General features: G+C 50.8%; 1 long non-coding RNA gene across 1 annotated transcript; it reads left to right on the top strand.

Annotated features, from left to right (window-relative positions):
* Positions 1 to 1567: 1567 nt before the first annotated feature.
* On the top strand, positions 1568 to 8917 carry 4930479H17Rik. Its single transcript, XR_881936.2, has 3 exons — positions 1568 to 2263; positions 7649 to 8169; positions 8313 to 8917. It is a non-coding gene; the product is annotated as an RIKEN cDNA 4930479H17 gene (long non-coding RNA).
* The last annotated feature ends 4039 nt before the right edge of the window (positions 8918 to 12956 follow it).

The raw sequence follows: 12956 nt of genomic DNA, 5'->3' as shown, positions 1-12956 counted from the left end.
CAACAAGAAAGTCCTATTTTTCTAAGCTCGGGCTGTTCCTTTGCCCTTGTCTGTCTGTGGGGACTGAGGGGTGCTGCGGAGGGTATGGGGGCGGGGGTTGAGGAACATCCCCTGAGGAAGGCACTTCCTGTCATTCAGCTTGGGGTCTCTGCAGAGGAGTTGAGGATAGTCATCTATAGTCATCCATATAAGCACTGGACGTTCTAGGGACCGAGCTGTGCTGTGGCTTGTGCTGGGGACTCTGACCCAAGCTGCCTTGCCCTCAGTCCAGTGGGAAACATGTCTTGAGATAGCCATACTCCAGAATACAGAGTTGAGGGATGCCCAGGGGGTTGTGTGCCCCCCCCACCACCGAAGAGGAACCTGAAGTATAGTTCAGGGAAGGCTTCCTGGAAGAGGAGGGATGTAATCTAAGTAGCATATCTGAAGGAGAGCATTGGGCAAAGAGCAGAAGGGAAGGCTCCAGGTGGAGGGCATAACATGAACAAAGGCTGGGTATTACCAGGCATTGGGTTGCTGCGGTACTGGTGAGGTGGGAGGGGCCAGCATCTGAGTGAGGTGCTCATGATGGCTAGCCACGGAGGATTTCATGCCTGGGGGCCGAGTGGGGGAGGTTGTGGGTGGGTTTCTAGTGCTTCTTGAGGGAGGTGAACCAGAGGCAAGGAATCCGTGGGAAGCCAATGTAGGGGTGAGGGTGGGTCAGGACCAACTTCAACCAGGGAAACATTGGAAGAGAAGAGTGGATGACACAGCCATTCAGGAAAGTGAGCAGATGGATCACAGTGCTCAGAGACCATGAGGGAGGGGCTTATCTAGAGTGATGCTCTGGGCTCTGGCCAGGGGAAAGTCCTCCAGGCTGCCCTGGCTGAGGACGAGGGAGCAGGGGCACAGCAGAGATGCTCTGTGGTCAGGGTGGGACTCTGCAGATGAGGGACCAGGGGAGGGCGAGTGGGGAGGGGAGATGGAGACGTTGGAGCCAAGGATAGAAAGCAGGGCTTAGCAGACAGAGTATCCCACCCCTATCATCCTCACACCTCAGGAGACAGAGGCAGGAGACCAGTAGTTCAAAAGCTGACACTTCAGCATGAGACCCATCCCCCCCCCAAAAAAAACCCAAAAGAATCTGGGAGCAGTCGCAAGATTGAACCATCTACTGGGGTTTCAGTCTTTAAGGTAGAAACGGAAAGCTTTTGGCAGCTGCACATGGAGGTGAAGGTGAAAAATGTCCCAAGAGACTGGTGTGTTTGCTAGGGGAAAGGTTACAGTGGGGGGTTGGGGGGTGGAGAGTCAGTGCCACATTGAACCAATCTAGCAGATATGAGTGTGGACAGGGACTGAGCCCTGGTTCAGCGTGAGTCAGAGCACTTGGCCTCATGTCTTTCCTGAGCTGGTCCCCACTGTGTCACTGCCCGGGGCCCCCTCACACAAGTGTCCTGGAAGTTTATAGGATCAGACACTGGGCATGGAAAAGGCCAGGCCTCATTAGAGGTGCAGGAATGGGGTCAACAGCAAGAATAGCACCCCCCCCATGCAAGTAGCTTCTCTGATGGCAGCAGGGGGGGGGCGGAGCAGGGGGGGGGGACGGGGAAGGGCCTGTCAGTCACCTGAGGTAAGATGATGTTAGGATCAGGGTGAAGACAGGCTAAGAGTAAACTGGAATTCTCTCGGTTTGGTACAAAGAATGTTCTGGTGAGATGACAGAACCTATTTTTCATGGTGGAACTTGAGACCTTCAAAATGCCCACCATTAACCATGGAGATGAGGCACTCAGCTCCCCAGTCCTGCAGCATCCCGAGGTCCTTTGTCATTTTGTTACTCTCGAGTAGCTAAGATCATGTGAGGCTATCAACAAATCACAGCATAAGCCTTGGGCCATGGGAGTTAGCAAGTGGGAAGGCTGGCTCAGTGCCACCTAGGAAATACCCACTCCCACCTTAAGGGGGAGCCAGAGTGCACCGTTCATAAACCTGTTGTTAAAATTTGAACTGTGTGCTAGGTCATGGGGCAGATTCGGGTACAAGTCCTGCCCTGCCCTGCCCTGCCCTGCCCTGCCCTGCCCTGCCCTGCCCTGCCCTGCCCTGCCCTGCCCTGCCCTGCCCTGCCCTGGCAGCATTTGTGACACGCACAAATGTTAAATAGGGATGTGTAGGCAGCAGAGGTGGATTTGACTCCAGCTGAGGAGTTAAGTCCCAAGCCGAGGCTGGAGGTAATTAGCAAGCAGTGGGAACAGTGTTCAGTGGACATGGAACGGCATATGATAAGGTATGCATTGTGAGAAAAAGGGAGAGGGAGGGAAGCCAGAGGTGAGATGGAGTGAGGGAAGGGAATTGTCATAATATCAGGCAGGAAGCGGGCGATGTAAAAGCCCTGTAAATTCACCAGAGGAGGGAGGATTCCATTCTAACTGACATGAGAAACCACTGAAGGTTCCTTCTGTCTTGTTTTCTTTGAGTTGGGGTTCTCACAACATTAGCCCCAGTTTGGATTCATTGTCTAGCTCAGGTTTCCTGACCTCACTCATGACCCTTCTGCCTGGGCCTCCTGAGCCCAAGGATCACAGGCGTGCACCGTCACTCCTGGCCACTGGAGGATCCCGGGCTATGAGGATCTTCCCGGATCTCAAGGAAGCTCCCATGGCAGATTTTGTGTGTGTGGAGGGCCAAGGGGAAGCACGGGGAAACTGAGGAGGAAGACACTGCAACAGTTCTGGCAGAAGGCTGTCTTAGACCAGGCTAGACCTGAGCTGACATCAATGACAGCAGCAGGCTCCTCCTTTCCTACCCCGAAGAGGACAGTGTGAACTACTAGCAGCTGGTCCAGAAGAGAGGGAAGGAAGGTTGTAGAAAGTAGGGGAAGAGGGGGAGGCCCGGGTCTCCAATCCCAGGATCCATCCCATAGAGCTGATTTGTCTGTAGGAAGAAGTGACCTTTGGCAAGCCAAGTACAAGGCAGCCAGCAGATAGAGGCCAAAAGAGGCTGAGGCTGTTGAGGTGGATCCAGGCCCAGTACACGGGGCTAGAATGGAGATGCACACCCAGTACCAGCCTACGACAGGTGTGGAGGCATGTGAATGGAGAATGATAGTGGTGATAGCAAAGTCCCCTGGAACTTCACAAGACACCCAGACTGCCCCGCACCCCTGTGCACAAACAAACACCGCCGGCATCTAGGATTTCAAGTTAAATAGCCTTGCCCAGCCGAAGCCACCCGCTCCCTGAGGTCAGGATATGATGTCTACTGCCCATCGCCTCTCTAGTCAAAGCAATCTGGCCACCAAACCTAGGCTGCTGAGGCACTGTCTCCTGGTGACTGCTGTCTGGGTTCTGTACTGTCCTCGAACCATACTGCCTAGCCACAGCTCTTGGGGTGACTGGAGCTGGTGTGAGCCCATAACATCAGGAGATTCCCATGATCCTCTGGCAGGCCTTCCTTGAGGCCAAGCTTCTGCGGCCCTTCCCATGGGCTCCTAGGTGGGAGAACCTGATGAGGTGGAGTGTGGGGACTCCTCAAAGACAGCGGGTCTCCCCTGGATAGTGCGACCCAGTGATCCATGCTGAGGATCATCAGCAAAGTCTGGACCCCGCATGCCTGGAGGGGTGTCGGTGCTTGGCACTGTCCTGGCCTTAGTGAGGTTAGAGTGTTGGGGACATGGGATGACAAACAGCCCAGGTCTCTGCCCTCTTGGGGTCCCAGTTCTTAGAGAACAAGCAGATACAAATGGTGGCCAGGATAGACTGAGAAAGAATAGGCAGGAAGGATGGCAGCCGTTTTTTGTTCTCTGGTGCTTTGAACAGGGTCTCATGGAAGCCAGAGTGACCTTGAGCTCCAAATCTCTTTGCCTCTACCTTTCAAGTGCCAGGATTATAGGCACTACCGCATGCCACCGGTCCTGGGGGACTTGGGAGCCTACGGGGACTCCTAACTGAGACTGATGGGAGCACCAAGATGTGCTGAAGATGGGACTTTTTAATGTGTCCTGTGCTTACAATGGCTTAATGTCCCGCTGCTACTGTCCTTTTTAAAAAGACAGGGTCTTGTCTGCATAGTCCAGGATGACCTTGAACTCAGTCTTCCTGCCCCACTTGCCCCAGGTGCTGGGATTACAAGCACAAACTAGCCACACCCAGCTCTCACCTTAAACACCTTGAAATCCCTAATACACTTTGAACAAGCTCAGCACCACGTCCCTTTTTGGCACCCCGCCCTTCAGATTATGCAGCCAATCCTACCTGAAGAAGATGGTGAAGGATGGAAGAGAGCTAGGTTTTCCCCCAAAGACCCACAGGTGGTGGTGATGGGGACCTTTGGCCCCAGCACTTGGGAGGCAGAGGTAGGTGGATCTCCAAGTTCAAGGCCAGCCTGCTCTAAAAGTTCCAGGACAGTCAGAGCTGTTATACAGAGAAAATGTCAAGAGAGACAGAGATAGAAAAATAGGGCGTGCTTGACAGAGACAGAAAGATAGGGCGTGCTTGAAGGACGAGCTTGAGGGAGCTGTGGTTGGAGCTTCCAGTGGGAGAACAGGCAGGGCAACAGGTGACCTGGGGTGCCCCGATGCTGCCCCAGAGCACTGTTGTGCCAAGGAGGGGGCTGGGCAAAGAGAGACAGCACTCAGAAAGCCACCTGACCCCTGTGGAAGGGGAAATTGAGGCACGTGGTCAAGAACAATGTGTATGGGAGGGGGTGGCTCTGCTTGCTTTAAAGGGAACGGAGTGTCCACAATTCTGAAGAAGGAACTGGGCAGGTCCCAGGATCAACCCTGTCCTTCATTCTCAACTGTTAAGTGTTCACGGGGAAGGAACACGGAGTGGCCGCTTACACAATGCCCATGCTAAGTGCTAGAAAATCTTAGAACCCAAGAACACTCATGAGTTGTGCTGGAAGCAACGCTGACAAGAATTTGAGAACATGGAATTTAAAAGATTTTACTCAGGATGTGTTCTGGCCCATACTCCCTGGAACCCCTGGGGCACAGTGCACTCTCCTCAGCCCCATGGGTACATCAGCACTTCTACTTCCTTCTAAATGCTCTTCCTGCCCCAGGGCTGGGGATGAACCCCCCCCCTCCTTCATCTTCTGTTCTTCTCAGCTATCAACCTGAGCCTGTGTCTGGCATCCTAATTTCACATCTGGCTTCCCACCGCTTCCTTGGCCCCCTTTTCCTAGATAAATATGCAACCTGCCTCAGCGTCTTTCCTGGCCAGCACCTTTGCCCAGTTTGTATTCCCACAAGCCCTGAGGATCCACTGTACCTCCCCATCCTCCTTTTCCTAGTTCGAGTCTGGTCTAACACTGCTTTAACTACCCGGATTCCTCCACGGACCTCCCTCTGGGATCCTGGCCACAGCATTCCTCTCTGACCCAAACCCTTCTTAGTGTCAAACCTGTCGGCTGCATATAAGCTTCCATGGCTCACCAGGGTCCCGGTTCAGAGTCAGAGCTGTCTGGGAGGCTGAGACAGGAAGGTTGCATGACTTTTTGAGTTTGAAGCCAGCCTGGGATACATCACAAGACCTTGTCTTTAAAAAAGCAAACAAAACCCTTCACTTTGGGGTATCTATGACCCCCGCCTTCCTCGAGTACCATCTCCAACATAACACTCCTTCAGTGTAGACAGAATACTAACCATTCCCAGGAAGCGAAGGCCCTCCCATCATGCCTTTCTTCCCACACCCCCTCATTTACCCTGCTTGGGATGACAAGCCTCCCGGGAAAGCGACACAGGAAGCTGTGGAAAGAAAGCTCCCTCTCTCTTTATGTCTTACCAACAACAAAGCTTCTAAGGAGAAGAGAGTTAGAATATGGGGGAGAAGGTGTTGAGAATCTGCCCCCCACCCTGTCTTTCCCAGCCCTCCTAGCTCCCCCTTCCAGCTACTCCCTTGTAGGAGCAGTCCTCGAGGGGACAGGAGAGGGGAGGCCAAAGCTATCCCTTGGAGGCCTCAGCGCCCCACCCTCCAGATCTCCTCATCCAGCCTTCCCAGTATTCTCTCCTGCTCTGTCTCCAGTCGCTCCTGCAGGCCAAACGGTAGGCCTCCAGGTCTCCTTCCCTAAACTTGGGCGTTCCCTAAAGTCTCCAGGTCCTCTTTCAGACGCAGCAGCGATCTCTACTCCCTTCCTCGGAACCCAGGCTTCCCACTGCGACCCTTCCTAGGGCCTCAGAACTTCTAGCCAAAAGCTTCTTCCTCCTCAGCAGGCTATGGAGGCTGTTCCTCTGTTCTAGAATGTTCTTCCGGTGTCGGCTTCCTCACTTGACCGCTTTGCCCCATTCTTCTGTTTACAGGAATATAGAGCCTCTGCTCCCTCCAAACACGATCAAACCAGTTCTCTATACTCAAAGACCCTTTTCTAGTCCTAATGTCTCTCAAATAAGCTCTCTCCTTCTCTCCTTCCCCACCAAGTCTCCTTCCCTTCCTTCCTGACTCTCTCCCCACTCGTCCCTCTCTGCCCTTCCCTCACATCCTCCTCTTCCTCCTCTCCCTCCTCCTTGTAATTCCTCAACATTCCCTCGTCATGTGCCTGTTCATCTCCAACATGTCTCACCTCCTCAACCAATCCCTCTTCCCCCCCTCTTCCGCCATCTGCCTCTAGTCTCTAACCCCACAATTCCAACCTGATGGTAACAGGTCAGACTGGAGCCACACATCCCTTGCTGCTTCAGGGAGCGTGATGAGGGCCAGGACCAAGCTTAAAGATGGTACACAAGTGACTTGTAGTATACACAGCTCCCCCTGGGTCCCGATAGGCAAGAGCCCCAGCCTACCTATCCTATCCATTTCTGGGAGTGTGCCCACAGGGAAGAGGGTCAAGAGGCCCTCTAATACTCGGTCATCGCTGCCTTCATACCTGCTCGAACACCTTGATGCTCTGGATTTCCCACAGACATGTGGATGTACAAAGACGATGGCTGGTGACCTCAGAGCCAAGGGTGGAAAGGCTGCCTGACATGGCTCAGTGAAAGTGGAATTTCTTTGGACGCGATTCTGGCTGGTTAGGACAAGATCTATTGACAGACTGTGCCAGTAGATACGACAAACTGGTTCTGGAAGCATAATAAGGCAGGCAGACCAGAAAAAGTAAGCCATCTCTCCCAGCTCTGTGAAGTGTGTGTGTGTGTGTGTGTGTGTGTGTGTGTAGCAGCTTTTTGAGATGAGGGAACCAGAGCCCACAGAAGTTAGGTGTATGGTTCAAGTTCCCATGGCTTGAAAAAGACAGTGGGGATTCAAACCTGGCGGAATGGCCTCCCAATTTACCCAACTATTCTGGTTCCCTCCTCTGCGCTCCGGGTTCACTCAGACTCAACAGCTGCGTTTGTGGGTTTCTAGGGCCGCCGCTTAATCACAGCTTTCTTGGAAAACGGGGGCGCTGAGAAACCCGACTTCCGGCTGTGTGTGTGTGTTGCCACCGCCCGAAGGGCCCCGATGGTGGTGCTACTGTCAGTACCAATGAGCCGGCGCCCAGTGCCCGAGGGCTGCTGAGGAATCCACGTGGGCGAGCCTGCCTGGACCCAACGCCGCGGCGCCACCTGCTGGGCGCTCGCGGTGATGCCGCGGCTACGGCCGGGCGACTCGCAGTCAGCTTTCTGGGGTAATGGGCCTCCTGCTGCACATAACCTGCCTGTCAGTATTCTTACATCTTGAACCCTTCCTTCCAGGAACGGCAGGTGTAGAGCAGAATGCGGGTGACCAATCAAGTTCCCATGATATGCCATTCATCCGGTGGCACTGATGATTGGACATTCTTGTCAGCAAGCAAGACACAAGGGTACCAACTACTGCTGCTCAAGGGTGGCAGGGACCGCCAGGGCCTGGAGAAGCGAGAAGACCTGTTGAGGATCAGGGTCGGGAAAAATTACAAAACTACATTCTATTCCTCATGAAGCCGCCCCGAGACCGTTTTTAAAATTCGAATCATGTCCCTTCTCTACTCAAAATCCCCCAGTGCAATCACCCCGCCTGCCAGCAGCGCCAGAGTCCTGACAGTGATTTATAAGTCCTACATGAGGGACTGGAGGTGGGGCGCACCCAGTTGATAGAGTGCTTGCCTAGGATGTACAAAGCCCTGGGTTTGATCCCCAGTACTTGCCTATTCTCTCAGCACTCTGGAAGTGGAAGCAGACACACAGAAGTTCATAGTGATGTGCGAGACAAGCATAACATCCTGTCTCAAAATCAAGTAGGTGAATTAAATTTAAAATTAGAGCCGGTGAGATGGCTCTTCATCTCACTGGTTGCTAAGCCTGACGACCTAAGTTCGAGTCCCCGGGACCCACTGAGCAGGAGAGCCTTGGCACCTACGAGTTGCCTTTTGCTGGGCAGGTCTGCAAGCTTTGGACCACCTCTTTGGCAGCAGTAGTGGCTGGGCGTGGTGATGGTGGTGTGTGCACACCTTGGTACTGCTGCGTCACAGGCCTATAAATAGGTGAGGCTTTATGGGCTAAGTGGTAAGTGCTTTTATATATAATGTATGCATGCACATTATGTAATATATTCCTCACAGTCAACCTGGAGGCAGGTCTTTTTATTATCCCAGTTTTATAGAGAAACCAATTGGAGGTCGAAGGCGCTAAATCATTGCCCAGAGCCACACTCAGAGCAGGTGGCTGCTTGTAACCAAAATTCTCCGGGGCTATTGGAAAGGAGCCGCTTTGCCTAAGCAGCACAAAGCTTTGCGCAGACTCTAAATGCGGTCGGGCGCTGGCCATGGTGCTGAACAGAATAGCCGCAGCTTCTCCGCTTGAGATTGTCAGGTAACCTTGGAATTAAGGAGCTCTTTCTCAACCATGGTGATGAAAGAAACGTGAAAGTGTGTTCGGAAAGAATCTATAGTTTCTCAGCAACGAAGACAGAAATTTTCCTGTCTCACAAATTCTGGGACCAAAGTATCTACTTTTTTGTTGTTGTTGTTGTTGTTGGTTTTTCGAGACAGGGTTTCTCTGTGTAGCCCTGGCTGTCCTGGAACTCACTTTGTAGACCAGGCCAGCCTCGAACTCAGAAATCCGCCTGCCTCTGCCTCCCAAGTGCTGGGATTAAAGGCGTACGCCACCACCACCCGGCTCGAAGTATCTACTTTTATTATTTTAAAATATTTATATTTATTCATTTATTTATTTGATTTTTGGAGACAGGTTTCTCTGTGTGGCTCTGGCTGTCTTAGAACTTACTCTGTAGACCAGACTTGCCTCGTATTCAGAGATCCACCTGCCTCTGCCTCCCTAGTGCTGGAATTAAAAGCATGTACCACCACTGCCATTATTATTATTATTATTACTACTACTACTACTACTACTACTACTACTACTACTAACTATTATTATCTTCGAGCTGTACTCTGGAGTGGGGAGCAAGCTTGGAACCCTGACCCAAACTAGATGAGCTCTCATAAGTCACTTCCCCTCTCTGACCTTCCACTTCCTCCTCTGTAACAGTGGAGAACACACCAACACACCATGTATTGGTAGCATTTTAAAAAGGAGAACCCAGTACAGTGATCCATGATTATATCCTAGTACTTAGGAGGTGAGGCAGGAGGATTGTTCTAAGCTTAAAGCAGCCTGGGCTATATACTGAGTTCCAGACCACAGTAACAACGCCTACAGTACAGTAGATATTTGTTCTAAACAGGGTCTCATTATGTAGCTCTGGACCTTGCTTTGTGGACCACACTGGCCTTGAACTCACAGAGGTCTGCTGGACTCTGGCTCTTCGGTGTTGGGATTAAGGGTGTCCACCACACTGGCTTCTCCTCTTAAAGAATTCCACAAATATATGGTGAGTTGGTGGTGTTCTCCACCTTTACAGAGGAAGCAGATGATCACCACTTTTAAGTGAAATTTTATACTATATTTTTTTTAGACAGGGTTTCTCTGTGTAGCCCTAGCTCTCCCAGAGCTGTCTCTGTAGGCAGGATGGCCTCAGACTCACAGAGATCCTTCTGGGATTAAAGGCATGAACAACCTCTGCCTGGCTAAGACAACATATCTTAAGTCACAGTCAAAAGACTAGCAGAGCTAAAGAGATGGCTCAGCAGTTACATGTTGCTTTTCTGGAGGCCATGGGTTCGAGTCCCAGCATAAATTTAGCAGCTTACAACTGTGGTTCACTGTATTTATGTGATATAGATGTAGTGAAAAGTAAATCTTTTTTTAAAACAACCATTAGAGCTGAAATTTGTACCTTGGGCGCCTGGCAGAAAAGCTCACACCTTCACAGCACGTGAGAGACCAAGGTGGTAGGATTTCTCTGTGTGTAAAACCATCCTGGGCTATACAGTAAATTCCAAGCCAGCCTGGACTACAGAGCCTGGACTACAGACCTTGACTAAAAACAGTAAGTAAATAAATAAATAAATAAATAAATAAATAAATAAATAAGAAATCCTGAATATCCAAAGGTCTTGGAATACAAGCCCTGATTCTCATGTGGACACCCCTCCCCTACCATACACAAAGTCTTCGTTGCCATAGTGATCCATCACAATTAATAGTAACAATTTTGGGGGTGAAATAGACATGTCAATTTTGATACTAAGCACCATAAAGTTATGTGCAGATTATACTAAAGCTGTGATTTCTTTGTGGTAACAAACAGATTTTATATAGTAAGTTTTATGTCTCGGCATTTTCTGAGACGAGGTCTCACCATATAACCCTGTCTTGCCTGGAAGCCTCTATGCACACCAAGCTGGCTTTGGACTCACAGAGATCTGCCTGCTTTGCCTCCATCAGAAGGCTGGAATGAAAGGTGTGCACCATCACACTCAGGTCGGCACTGGTTTGTTTTTTGCCTTTGGCACAGCGTAGACCCATCGTAAGCACTGGAGGTTTCAGGGGCTGATCCTCTACTTGTGTGCTAATTTATGTCAAAGCGCTGTATTCCATTTTGATAGAAAGTACACAAAGCGATCCAGGTCTGGTGCCACATACCTGAGATCCCAGGAAGGCCCCATCTCAAACGAGCAAGAACTAGGAATATGGTTCAGCAACACAGAAGTGGCCTTGAATTCACTAGTGAGGAGGGCTGGGGATGAGGCTCAGCAGCAAAAAATCATTTGCCGGCAAGTGTGAGTGTGAGGCCCTGGGTTCACTGCCACCATTAAGAGGGAGATAGAGGGCTGGAGAGAGGGCTCAGCGGGTAAGAGCACTGACTGCTCTTCCAGAAGTCCTGAGTTCAAATCCCAGCAACCACATGGTGGCTCACAACCATCTGTAATGGAATCCGATGCCCTCTTCTGGTGTGTCTGAAGACAGTCACAGTGTACTCATATACATAAAATAAATAAATTTTTTTTAAAAAAGAGGAAGATAGAGTGAGATAGAGAGAGGGAGGGAGAGAAGTATATAGACCAAACAAGATTACCTAAACAAGATTACCTACCTACTCATGTTGACTTCAGGTACCAATAGCTATGAAAAATGAGTGCCTCTTCCTTGGAAGTGGAAGCATATGCTCTCTCTCTCTCTCTCTCTCTCTCTCTCTCTCTCTCTCTCTCTCTCTCTCTCTTGCCCTCCCTCCCTCCCTCCCTCCCTCCCCTCTCTCTCTCTCTCACACACACACACACCACTCTCAAGGATGCTTGATGTGGCAAACTAAGTCCTCCCAGGATATGTTGTGCTTTGAGATGCTTGGCTCTGGGCTTGGGCAGGGCATGTGTGACAGGGCTTACATGGAAGTCAGACTACAACTTGCATAGTGAATTCTTCCCTTCCACTACGTAGGTTCCCTAGGCTCAAACTCAGGAAGCCAGGCTAGGTGGCGTGTGCCTTTCCCCCATCCCATAGGCGCTCCCCCAGATTTTTAAATAATTGAATCCAGCTGTCTTCACAGCTCAGCAGCTGCCTGCTGCCCTTTTCTCTAGCCAGGCTGTGCTGAGCACTGCCGTATTGTTCCTCAGGCCTGGCCTTCTCTTTCTGCTGATGCATACAAACCTACTTGATTCACAGCTGACAGACCTGCTGACTTCTGAATGCTGAGGAGCCAATGCCAGGGAGCCTGGGAGCCCAGATATGAAAGCAGGTCAGCGATGAATCCAGGTACCAGGATCCAGCTCTGACTGAGGGAAAACTGGACCCTTCCCAGGAATCCCTTTCTCTCCTGGTAATGCCACTTCAGTCCCCAGGCCCCTGCAATGTCTATGCATGTTCTGATGGGTCCACCTGTCACCTTGGAACACACAAGCCTAAATGTGAGCCCATTACCCAAGTCATCTGGGCACATGACCGGTTTTAAGACGGTGTGTGTGTGTGCGTGTGTGCATGAGTGCACATGTATGTTGGTTCTTTGAGATGGTCTCACAATTCTGTAGCTAATTCTGATCTTGAACTTGAAATCCGCCTACCTCATTCTCTGAGGCACAGCCCAGCATCCATGAGCAGAGGCAAACAGATTTCGAGACCAGTCTAGTCTACATAGCAAGTTCCAGGACAGCCAGAGTTACCTAGAGAAACCCTGACTCAAAACAAACAAACAAACAAACAAACAAACAAACAAGCAGAGGCAGAAAGAGAAAAAGAAGAGGAGGAGGGAGAGGAGGAGCAGCAGCAGTTGCAGTAGCAGCCATTTCCAGCATTGTTGCCACATATGGCCTCTGCTCAGCTTGTTGCCACCAATTGAAGGGTTCATTTGTGTATGTGTGTGCATATGTTCATGCGGGGTGTGTGTAGGCCAGAGTAACATAGGTATCTTTCTTGATCTTTCCCTGAACCTGAAGTTCATCCATTAGATAGACTATCTGGCCAGCAAGCCCAGAGATCTTCTCTGTCTCTCCCACTGCAGGCAGGCATTAGGGCTACAAGTGGGTGCCACCATACTGGCCTTGATATGGATGGTGGCATGCATCTGAGTTCCATCACAGCGCTCCCATTGCTTACTGAGCCACTTTCCCAGACCTATAACAGAGTTTGTGTTTCTTTTATTTGTTGGTTGGTTTTTTTTAAAATTTGTTTTGTTGTTGTTATTTGTAGA

This window comes from Mus musculus, chromosome 7, assembly GCF_000001635.26.
Source record: "Mus musculus strain C57BL/6J chromosome 7, GRCm38.p6 C57BL/6J".
Taxonomy (NCBI): Eukaryota; Metazoa; Chordata; class Mammalia; order Rodentia; family Muridae; genus Mus; species Mus musculus.
Note: the sequence above shows the minus strand (reverse complement) of the source record. Positions and strands in the feature narration are given on the sequence as shown.